The 12,616-nt window shown below is 32.8% G+C and overlaps 1 pseudogene; it reads right to left on the reverse strand.

The window, feature by feature from the left end:
* Positions 1-4,561: 4,561 nt before the first annotated feature.
* On the reverse strand, positions 4,562-12,416 carry LOC149568520 (potassium transporter 2 pseudogene; annotated as a pseudogene).
* Positions 12,417-12,616: the final 200 nt, after the last annotated feature.

The raw sequence follows: 12,616 nt of genomic DNA on the forward strand, positions 1-12,616 counted from the left end.
AAAATCTAAAATTGCTTGAATTCTCTACTCTCTTTGAACAATAATCTTTATCTGATCAATAGGAATTCTTTATAATTTAGTGTACAACATCAACTTTCCTTTTGCATTGATTTTTAGCACACTTGAGCCTTAAACTCAATTTCTTATGTCACCTCATGGGAGCTTCACTATTACTATCTAGTGTTAAACTTTTTGTACATTAATCAAATCTCATTGGTTGAGAGTCCTTTATCATTTCCAACTCAGAAAAGTGGAAAGCATTATTTCATGTCAAACTTAGGGCTTACAATCTTACAATCATCTTAGAAGTTAAACCCTTCATAACATCTTGGGTGGGGAATAATTGCTCTATGATCTTACGAGATACACTAAAGAAATAGATCTCTTATATTATCTTAATATGGAAGGATATTCTCTATGATATTACCTCTCATGAAATCAAACCCTTTATCACATCATTGTAATGATTGAGAAAGACCTTTACAATCTCATGACACACTAGTTATCCTAACATCAAAGATTACCTTTAAAATCTTTGCAATCTTAAGAGAGTTGGCTTACACTCACTAGCATAGCATCTTATCCCACTTTCCTTTGCTTTATAATATTATGATCATGGTTTAGTGGACCAGTTCATAACTTTGATAGTTACCCTTCAAACCTAGAATTATGAGAAACTATTATCTTTCTTCATCATAGAATTGGTGACATTAACTTTCACCTTTATGATCTTATGATACACAACATGTCATAGCATCAGAAGGTATGACTAGCCATGTGTCTCAAAATATTTCTTATTCATCCCTTTTTTCCACCTTTCTTTATAATCTTCATCTTACAATATTACAATCATGTATTTATTGTGGCATCAGCCCTCATATATTTTTCTCTTATGATCCTACAATAATAATTATTTTGTAACTTCGTAAATCCTTTTAAAATTTTCGACGATGCCTTGATCTTCCCTTTATCATAGGATCAAAACTCTTCACATCATTCTTGCACTAAAATGTCCTTGTGATCTTATGACAACCATTTTATCATATTTTCATGAGTACTCATTTATTCTCTTATGATCCCATGATGACCCTTTTATCGTAACATCAAGACCCTGATCTTAGAAACCCTTTCATCTAGTAGTTAAGATGATATGACACAAAGGGAGTTGTAAGATTAGAGACCACATTTTTTACACTTACGATATTATGATCATAACATATCTTAATATTGGAAGACTCATATTTTAACCATACAATCATTCACTAATCCCTTTGATCATAAGATCATAAGAGACTATTCAAATTACAAACAATCTCCCACTTATAAATAAAACCTAGCATAAGGGCTGAATTGTGAAATTTTATGAAATTTTCAATGAAAAAGATGAAAACACAACCCTATGACATCATTTTATCACACTAGGGAAAGAATTTAATAATAGGTTAGGACAAAAATGTCATATTAGGGCCATCCTTTGAAAATGAAAGCAATAAAACATGAACCCAAACAAAACAACACTCTTTCTAAAAAATTCTCACCATAAAATTTGAAATTTTAGCTTAGTGAAAATAAGGGCTATCAATGGCTCTAGCTAGGGATGATGGATAACCTATATCCATGCAAGAATTTAGAAAATCTGGGTTAAGCAGAGCACATACTTGACAACCAAAGATAACTTTATGATACTATATAGAAATATATACATATATACAAGGACTATTGACATATGCACAAGAAATTACACAAATGTACAAAGATATAGAAATCCTAACTATAGTAAATGGAAAATAAAATACCTTCAACATAAATTTTTTTTAAAGAATTATCCATGAACTAGAAATTCAAGCAAGCTACCTAGTAATCTTTAATGAAATATGAGTCCTCGCACCAAGTAGAATCTACCAGATAGGGACCAAGTAAATAGGATCAAATTTTCCATGTTTAACTTTATCTTATAGCCTTGAATTCCACATTAGGAAAAGATCATTTGGCTCAAACTTTCTTTCCACTTCCTTTCTATCATATAAATGATTTGTCTGCAATTACAATTTTATATTTCTTATAGAGGTTTCTTTCCTTGTTTGAGTCAATCCAACTAATTTGTCCATCATTTCCTACATATCATCAATGATAGTATCATCATACATCTAGATGTAATTACATAAGCCCATAATGTTATTGTGAGGCATTCTAGGTTGGATTCCATACACAAGATCAAAAGGTGATACACCAATTGCCTTTTTCATTATCACCCTATCAGCCTAGATTGCAAACTACAATTTAGAGTCTCATGCCTTCTTCTTCTCATCCAGAGACCTCTTTATGACCTTAAAACAAGATTTTATTTGTAGACTCATCTTGTCCATTTCCTTGTGGATGATAGGGTGATGAAACTAGCCTAGTGATGCCATACTTATCACAAAATTTAATAAATTATTTAGTTCAAAAGAACATACCATTGTTAGTGATAATTCTCTCAAGATTACCAAAACTTAAAATGATTTTATTTAGTAATAAATTATTTACCACCTTACTAGTATAATTTCTTGTGGGAATGACCTCCACCCATTTTGTAAAATAATTAATTGCCACTAATATCCATAAGTAGCTAGTACTAGACTTGGTTGAGATTTCACCTATGAAATCCATCCCCCATTGATAAAAGGATGTCTATACTTTAATTTATTTCATAGGCATACTCCTAGAGAATTTTAACTTTCCTATAAATCTCTGGCAAGTGTCACATTTTCTAACCAAGACTTGGACATCTTTAAACAAGGTAGGCCACCAAAAGCCTACACTCATAATCTTGTGGGTAGTAGTCTTTTTCATATAGTGGCCCCCACATACTCTAGAATGCATCTCATTTAGTACTCTTTCTTATTCTTCCTTATCAATGCAATTCAAAAGTATGCCTTCAAAATTCATCCACCATAGACTATCTAATTGAATGTAACTTTATAGTCCTCTTTTCATTATCTATCAAGTGAGGTTGAGCCAACATATGTTGTAAATAATATATTACATCTTTATACTAGCCCCATTGATCCATATCACATGAATCTATTTTAAGGTCCTCATTCATAGCATTTATTTTATTAACATCTAAATTATATTGAGCCATCATTTTTGATAATCCTTGACCTCTTACTAACTTGGTGATCTAAATATCAATATTAAACTCTTGTATTCTATTGATCTATTTACATCTCTACTAGATACCTCCTTTTGAGAGAAAATATCCTTAATTTTTGCACTAGGTACAAAGGAAATAAAATCAGCACCAACTAGGTAGCACCTAAAAGCCTTGATAGATTTAATAAGTGCATATGCTTGTTTCTCATTGATTTCATACTTAAGTTCTTCTGGCTCAAGAGATTCGCTAAAAAATGCAACAGGTTGTTCATTATTGTCTTCATTTTTTTGAAGTAAATCTACTACAATGATATGAAGAGATGCAAAAGAAAAGATATGCATAGGTTTTCCTTAGTTAGGTGTCCTAAGGACTGATGCATTCTATTGGCATTCTTAATTTCTTGGAAGGAAATAGTAGGCTCATCTTCCCAACTGATAGTTTCTGCAAAGTTAGTCACAAATCTCCTTAAAAAATTAACTTGCCAAAGAAATATTATATACCTTTGAAATTTTTGGACTTTGGCACCTTATCAATTGTTGCCACTCTTTTAGGGTCAATCTTCACCCCATATTTGGACACTATATGACCCAACAACTTCCCCTCTGTTATTCCAAAAGTGCACTTCTTGGGGTTTAGAGAAATACCATATTACAAGGCCTTGATGAAAAATATTTCTATATGTATACAATGGTATTTAACCTTCTCTAAATAGGAAATTAAGTCATCTTGATATACAACCATAAACTTGTCAATATATTCATTAAAAGCCTCATCCATGTCCCTTTGAAAAGTTTCTCCTAAATTTTTGAGGCCAAAAGGCATCCTCACATATACATAGGTTCCCCAAGGAGTATTAAAGGATGTGTTGAACTATTCCTTTTCAAAATAACTTGGTTGTATCCTAAGAAATCATCCATCATAAACATTAGCTCTGAACTAGTAACTTGCTACAACATAGCCTCCATATTAGGCAACCCATAGTTATCCTTCAAAGATGCAATATTCAATTTCCTAAAATCAACTCCAAGCCTAATGTCACCATTCTTGTTTCTAACTAGTACTAAGTTAGACACCCATGAAGAATGCCTATCTGGGTTGATTATTCCCCCATTCCTAAGCTTCATAAGTTCTTCTTGCATCTTAGGGGCTCAAGTGGGATTCACGGGCCTCTCCTTCTTTTAAAAGGCTTAACATCATTCTTGAGAGGTATTACATGTTGGAAAAAATCCTACCTATAAGTCTTGAGTTCATCATATGACCAAGAAAAGACATGTCTTAATCTTCTCAATGAATCTATCAAGGATTTCCTAATTGCAAGCACAAAGTTTTTCCAATTTATACCTTTTTTGGAGATTTAGTAGTACCCAAATTAATTTCTTCAAGTTCTTGTGGCTTCTTATTTTTAATATATGTATTTACTCTATCCTAATTATCAAAGTAACTCTCAAGCACTAATAAACCCTTAGAGACATTGTTTGTTTTTAATTGTAGAATTTCTTGACCAAAGATAGTATATTTTCCATATATTGTTTCCACAAAAGTACTACAATCCAATTCTTGATGATGATATTTATCCTTATCAAGTAGAAAATTTAAAATATCTTTATCATCTTCAAAACCTTTCCAATTATGCACATTATCATGGATATAAGGTTGATTCTACTCTTTATTTGTAGACATACTAGTAAATGAGATATCCTCCAGCTTGATTGCCATGTTAGCTAGCAAATCATCCATCTTATTTTTACTCCTATCCATTAAATAAATACCAAAGTCATTAAATGATTATATTTTATCCCAAATAGAATTCCTATACTATTTCTATCTTTTATTCTTGGAGGCATATGTATCCTTAACTTGAGACACAACTATTTTAGAATCCCCAATAATGTGCAATTTCTCAATTTTCATGACTAGTTGCAACCTTTAATCCTAGTAGCATTACTTCATATTCTACAAAATTATTGGTACATGTGAATTTCAAGGTAAAAGAGTATCTTAAGGTGTTTTTCTTTGGGGATATAAATACTATCTAAGCTCTTGAGCCTTCCCTAGAACTTTCCCCATCAAAGTACATGGTCCATATTTTTTATGAGTCAAAATATTTCATCACATCGTGTGCAATCATGGGAGGTGGTTTTTCAGCTTCTTAGATGATAAATTCAGCCCTACATGCAGTGGCCTTTGTATCTAGAAAACAAGTAGCATCCTTATCAATACTATCTTCAAAGACAAAGATAACCCTTGGTTCCCTATCAATTTTGATAGACTTTTCTCCTATATGAAATTTTGTATATGATAAGTCACACTATAGGCTACCTCCCATCGCAACACTCCACTTTCTAGAGGGAAACATTTGATAGTGAGGAGGAATATCAACTACAAATATTTTCATAGTCATGTCTACATCAGGGTATGTAGCAAGTTTGAAAGGTAGTGCATTTATAGTACCTATGATAGGTACTTCCCTAGCATCCATTGCCCTAAACCTACCCTTCTTGGTATCTACTTCTAACCAAGGGCCTCCATAACCTTGAAAGGAATCATGGTATTAAATGCATTAGAGTCAATCATATAGTTCTTTAAAGTCCTACCTTTTATGATCAAGCTAAGGAAAAAAGGATCAATTTCTTGTAGGTATGTTACAAATGAATTGTCCAAATACATTTGGGGTATTTGGAACATGACTCCCTTATCCTCTTTGTCTTCTACCAAGATTGGGGTCTATTCTATAATTCTTGGTTCTTGTATGACAACATTGTTATTTCCTATCCCACCTAACAAAGATAGAGCCGTATTCTTGTGTTCCTCTTGTCAGGATTAAACCATAGACATAAATAAAAATTACATGAAAATATAACCAATAATAGAAAATAATATATCACATAGAAAAGAACACAAGACACCAAGATTTAATGTGGTTCACTCGATCCCTAGGCTATGTCCACCAAACAACAAGTATGATATTTTATGATCCAATGATTACAACCTAATTACAATTTGTAATCCCTTATAGCTCAATACTACCACAAGAACCAATTTTGCATCACAACTATGAAACAATCCCTAACCCTAAGCCCTTTTCATCAATTATTAAACAACTTTAGGGTTACAAAATGTCGGCCAAAATGTCATTAAAATAGGGCCCAAACCCCAAAGAATTTATGAAGTATGTATAGTACTCTCCTGATCAGTCACCACAAACTAACACCTCTATCCTAAACATTTCTAATTAAGGAACTTTGATAGTAAGTTGTGATAAAATTGAAATAATGTCAACAAGATCATAATTGGTAGGTCTTTTTTATAAGTGTTTGAACAATAGATGGCTCCTTTTTCTTAATGGTATTAGAGGCTAGTGTCTTTTCTTATAGATTTGTTTTGATAGTTTTAGGTCATTAAAACTACATCTTTTTCTTTAGCTCTCATTTCTTATTCTTATTTCCCTTTACCTTAGAAGTCCTATGAGCATCCCTCTTGTTTTCATTACTAACCTTTGTACTAGTGTTCTTGATGAAGATACTAGCTAGCTTAATAGGAACATTGTTAATAGTTCTACTTCTTAGATTATAAGTACTCTGGGCTTGAGCCATGATTTCTGTAGTAATTTTATCAATCTCTTCATTGGTTGGATTCCTCAAATTTATGTGATCCATCCCTGCCAATGTGTTGCATATTGTGTTTTCATCCTGATCTTCACTATCATAAAAAAAAGTTGATGATGCATATGATATATATTTCTCTAATCTGCAACAACATTTTTAGTTTCCTCTATGTTAGACTCCGCATTATTATCACAAAGGTTGATCATATTTCATGTCACATTCTCATGACTTTCTTCTTCCTCTCCCACTTCATTTTGTTCCTACTGATTGGCTAAAAAAGATTGATCCATTGCATAATAATCAAGGGAATGAGGGGATTGGCATATAGTACACCAAGGCATCTCTTTTGCATGTTTATAGAATTCCTTTGTAGAGGATCTGGTGTTCCATTTTATTTGTTTCCTTAAGTGGTATTGGGGATTGGCTTACCATCCTTCCATTCAATGATACAAGGATAGTTTTGCATCCTAGGTTTCCTATTAAAATTATTATTGAAAGGGGCCTTCTCAATAGTATTTAGCTTATTTTCTTGGTAGGTTGGTGGATTCATTTTCTTTAACAGATTTAGAACTTGACCCATTGTATCCTCCTTGGTCTTCTTACATATAGTAGGCTTTTCACATTCTTTCTTATTTCTAGGATTAAAAAATTTAGGGTCATCCCTTCTTCCCAATTTACTTAAGGCCTTTCTATTATTTTCTATGTTAACTACCATCTTATAAGCCTCCCTCAATGTCTTAGGATCTTTGTCCCTAAGAGTGTAGGCCATCTTACTATCAAAAGAATTGAAATAGGTTGTGAGACACACATCCTCATTTAGCCTCATTACCTATGTTGGTAAACAGATTTGTTCTTTTCAATTTAAATCTCAAATGCCTAAATCTAAAAGAACAACCTGATACCAATAGTTGGATAATCTATCATTAGGTTGATAGATTTACTCTAAATTGAAAGGTACAAATCTCTTATCGAGTAATATTCAATGAATTTATTTTTTCCTAAACTAACTGGGTATGTTCTTAACCTAAGAATGAAAGAGGGAAAACCAAGCTAACCCCAAACTGAACTAACTTGGGCAGTGACTTTAACTCTAAACCTAGACAACTCCAAGAACCCACACTTCATATGGCTTCCTATCATTGGTAATATAGAAAAGAATACTATAAATGTAAATACAATGAAACTAAAATGAAAAGAAGATTAAATGTCCTAATCTTTGTAATAGGAACAATTGAAAATACTCTAATCTACAACCCATTTTCCATTTGACCCAAGATGTAAGAAATTGTTCCAAATTGAATACAACCATGCTCCAATTGATTATAATCAAAAAATTAATAACCAAATACTCTGGTTTAGAATAAAACCTCTTCTGTATTGAACATCGTAAATAAGAATACTCCAACTTTATTTGCTCACAATCCTTTTGCCAAATCAATTACAAAAATTTGAATAGAAAATCCCCTAAATACATGAAATGCATAGAAATAAACTCCTCTTCCCTCTACTCCAACATACCTACTCTCACAAAAAAGAAGAACCCCCCCTATCAGAAAAACTTTTCCATAAATAATCCGCTTCACAAATCTCTTCCTCTCCCATAGTGTCCTTTTGGTTTTATAACCAAATCTTGGGAATGTGATTGGTTTCTTTTCTTTTTTTTGAGATTTAGTTTCCCCTTCCATTTGAAGACTATCACCCTCTATAGAAGATTAATTTGATAAAACATTAGGAACATATAAATAAACATCTGATGCCACTACAAATATAGCCTGTTGACTAAGTATCTTTATTTCGATAGTCATGACAAAATATTCTGATGAAGTAATTTTATTTAGTCTCTCTCTCAAACCTAAGTAAGAAATGGGAATTTCTAGATGAATAAACTGGTCTGAGTTGCATAGCCATTGTTGTGCATGATGAAGTAGTTCTAGAGGTAATCCTTGTGAGATATTGTTGTATTAACTGGCCTTGATGTCAACAATGAACCAAGGAATGACAAAGCATCAAGATCCTCTTCTTTCAAATGATCGGTCACATCTTCTATAACAAAATCATAAGAAAGACAAGATATTCTTTTATGCATTTTCATCCACATCATTGATGCAAATCATTCATGAGAAGTGACATGAAATAGTTGAGCAAAATATAGAAATTTTAAAAGGCCTTCAAGAAGGATATTAGGATCCATTCGATCTTTGAAAAGTTCAACAAACTTTGGTCGTATTTTCCTATCCACATATTGGGTTTAATAGACATGTTTATCTCATCAAATTTTGGAGACCAAACATGCCTTGATAACTCCCTATGGCTTCATATATTTTTTATTTGGTTCCATTCATAACTAATTCTTAAGAAAGAAACATCCTTATAGCTATATATGAAAATGCATCTATATAATCTATATTCTTTAGGTCCTATATGTCCAATAAGAAAGCACTCCCCCGGTGGCACATATGGTACTATTATTGATTAAATGCATTTAAAGACAAGCACCTTGTGAAATGCTAGAATATTTCTCACAAAGTGTGTAAAATTTGCAGGTATCCCAATGATGAGTTTTGTATATAAGAGTCCAATGCTAGGAACACGTGCAATCCCCAAACTGGGACCAAGTCCAAGGAGCCATTTTATGTACACCTTATTTTGCAGGTCAAACTCATACTTCTTTATTGTGCCATAATGCCACACATACATGATTTTCATGAATATGAACGCAAAACAAATAGGCACCCAAGCTTCTTCCAGAAACTTAATAAGGGATGTTGAGAAGTAGAGGGCTTCAATAGATCCAAAGAAAGGAAGAAAGCAGAGGGATAACATAAAATTCTTGTGTCAACATAAAATAATGACCAATGATGTAAGACAAGTAGTGACCAATATGACCATGATGATAGCTAGCCCTGATGCATTTGCCATGTGTTTCGTATCTCAAAAACCAATAGTAACAACAAGACAAAGAATCATCAAAATCCAATTGATTTTTGGAATGTATATTTGTGCATGTATTTTATCAGATGTATGCACTTCTTTCACCCTAGGAAAGCAATGTTGTGCCAAGCTCTAATTGATAATTGAAAATGTACCACTAATGATAGCTCGACTTCCAACAATAGATACAAGTATGACAATTGCTAAAATTGGCCACCATATAGGTTCTGGCACATATACATAGAATCCAATCTAATAGGTACTATCTATATGATTGTGTTTTGAAAGATAGGCTACTTGACCCATATATGCTAGGATTAGAGTAAGATAACTTGTGGAAGTGAAAACAATCTTAATGGCTAAATGTGAGAAATTCCCCAAATCTACAAACAATGCCTCTAAACCTGTTACACACAATAGAATGCCTCCCAGTGACATCCATCCTGACTTTCTTATTTTTCTTTAAAATGTGTACATCTAGTATGGTGAAAGTGCCTTATAAACTTGTGGGTTCCAATGAAAAATTTGTATAGACCAAGTGCACTAATGCATACAAGCAAAGTCATGGTAATCGAAGAAAAATTATTCTGACCCTATGTATCCCATAATGTTGCAAGGCAAATAGACAAACCAATATAACACAAGTGATAGGAATGGTTGCATATTCGTTATGATCTTTTGTCATGGAAAGTTTAAACCCTAATACTATAGAGAAAACTAAAATTGCTAGGATTAGTATGCCATCTCCAATCACCATGCAAGTACCAAGGAAAACCACCATCAACAATGTTGTGTGCAAATTTTTGTGCTTTTCAAGAATCCTTTTTAGCCTTGATGAATTCTTTGTCTCTAGAGGATATTTTAATTTTTATGTTGAGACATCCTCATCAACAATTTGATGGTTTGGCAAAAGACTAACATTTGCATGTCTGCATAATAGAGAAAATAAGGAAAAAGTCTCACCTTCACCATTATCATTAGCTCTCAGAACTATAAAGACATACTTGAACAATGGAACTAAAGATAAGGTCCAAAAGACAAAGGGCAAAACACCAAAAATCTCCTCATTGAACTATGAGTGCTAGATATCTTCTGCAAAAGTGCTCTTGTAAATATATAGAGGAGAGATACTCAAATCACTATAGACAACACCAAGGCTTTGATAAGCTAGGACCAAAATAGTCTTCCATGATTGCTTCAACCATTTTGACTATGAAAAATCTGAACTTAATGACTTTGATGTCTTATCAAAGTAATCACTATGATATTTGAAAAAATTTGATAGACTAATTTTCTCCTTAAAACCATGGCCTCCTTCCAATATTCTTACAAATTCTATCTTCTTACAAGATGAATCCTACAACACCATAACCGACAAAATGAACAAATAGAAGATTTACTTGATGGGGCTGATTTGGAAGCTTAAAATTGGGAGACTGGAAGTATGCCTACAACCTAGAAAATTATATACATTTCTTTCTAAAATTCAACATTAAAATCAAAAGTAGACTCATTTTCAGCCTTCTTTATGTTGTTGAATTCATTCAACACAAAGCTAGCATTGGTGTTGTCACCATATTGCTTTTTGAAATTTTTTTCTAAGTCACTCCAAGAGGCTACACTATCATCTAGAAATCTTTTGAATGAGTCTCTGGCATCCTCTATCAGTAAATGAGAAAAAAGCTTCATCACCACCTCTTCATGTTCTACCTCATAGTCATTGAGCATTTCAATGAACTTCTTGAGGTGTTCCTCACTAGTGATGGCATTATTTCTAGAGATTTTTATCACCTTGTCTCTAAGATCATTACATATGGGAAACCAAGGATTCCTAAGAAGGATATCCATTTGTAATTTTCAATATTAATTGGTTTCCTTTGGAAACCTACAAAATTTGAGGTACTTGCACTAGCAATTGACTTTGGACAAGAATTTGAGTCTACTAGGTTTGTTGAATAATAAAGATTTGTCTAGTAGTAGTAGAAGTTGAGGTAAGGGATGACTGTGAAGAGCTTTGGCTTATCATTAGAGGTCTAGTAGTAGGGATAAAAGGGGTAATTTGTGAGGATTGGCCTATTTGAAATGATAGGGTAGGGTTAGATTTAATAAATTGGATCTTTCTCCTAGTCTTAGTTGCTTGAGCTTCATTCTATATTTTCTCAAGTTCCTTTTCTTAATCTTCCTTTTTTTTGTTAGCCTTTTCCAAGTCTAGATTAAGCTTTGACATTAAAAGGCTAGTGGGCTTATTAAAAAGAACTTGGGGCTCATTGATTTGTACTCCCACAATCTTTTATTTTCCTTTGTTAGGGTCTTTCATAGTCAAATCTACAATTTTAGGTTCAACTAGTTTATAAGGTTGAACTTGTGAAATAACAAGCCCCTCCCTCTCTTTAAGAAGATGCTCCTACTCTTGGACTTCAAATTTTAAGTCATCCATATCTCCAAATATATCAGAATGCAGTTGAGAAGTTTTCTCCTTCAATCTCTTTTTTTTCTTGTAGGGAATCCATTCTCCTAAGAAAGTTATCTCTCTCAATCACAATATTCAAACTGACTTGTTCTTTCTCTTTCTTTGAACATATACATTTTTCCTCCTCTTCTGTAATCCCTTTCCCAAGAGTTCCTAGTTCTAAAAATAAATCTTTTCGATCTCTAGAAGTGGCTTCTGAATCTCCTAGATCATCTAGATATATGAGATTTCTCTCCTCATATGGACCTTTCTTGGGAGTAAATTCCATATCCATATTACCTCTATACCCCCATCTATGGTTTATTTAATTTACCAAATGAGGTCTACAAGGAACATCCCCTACAAAGGACACATTCATGTCATGATAAATTTTCTTTTCTTGAAATGGGGTGGTGAATGTTTTTCCTAATAGTATATTAGTTTAAGATTTAGAGCTTAAAGAAGATGAAACACCTTCTACTATAGTTAGGTGTT

The sequence above is a fragment of the Cupressus sempervirens genome, chromosome 3 (genome assembly GCF_028749045.1).
Source record: "Cupressus sempervirens isolate cs-2001-9-10 chromosome 3, ASM2874904v1, whole genome shotgun sequence".
NCBI classification, from domain to species: domain Eukaryota; kingdom Viridiplantae; phylum Streptophyta; class Pinopsida; order Cupressales; family Cupressaceae; genus Cupressus; species Cupressus sempervirens.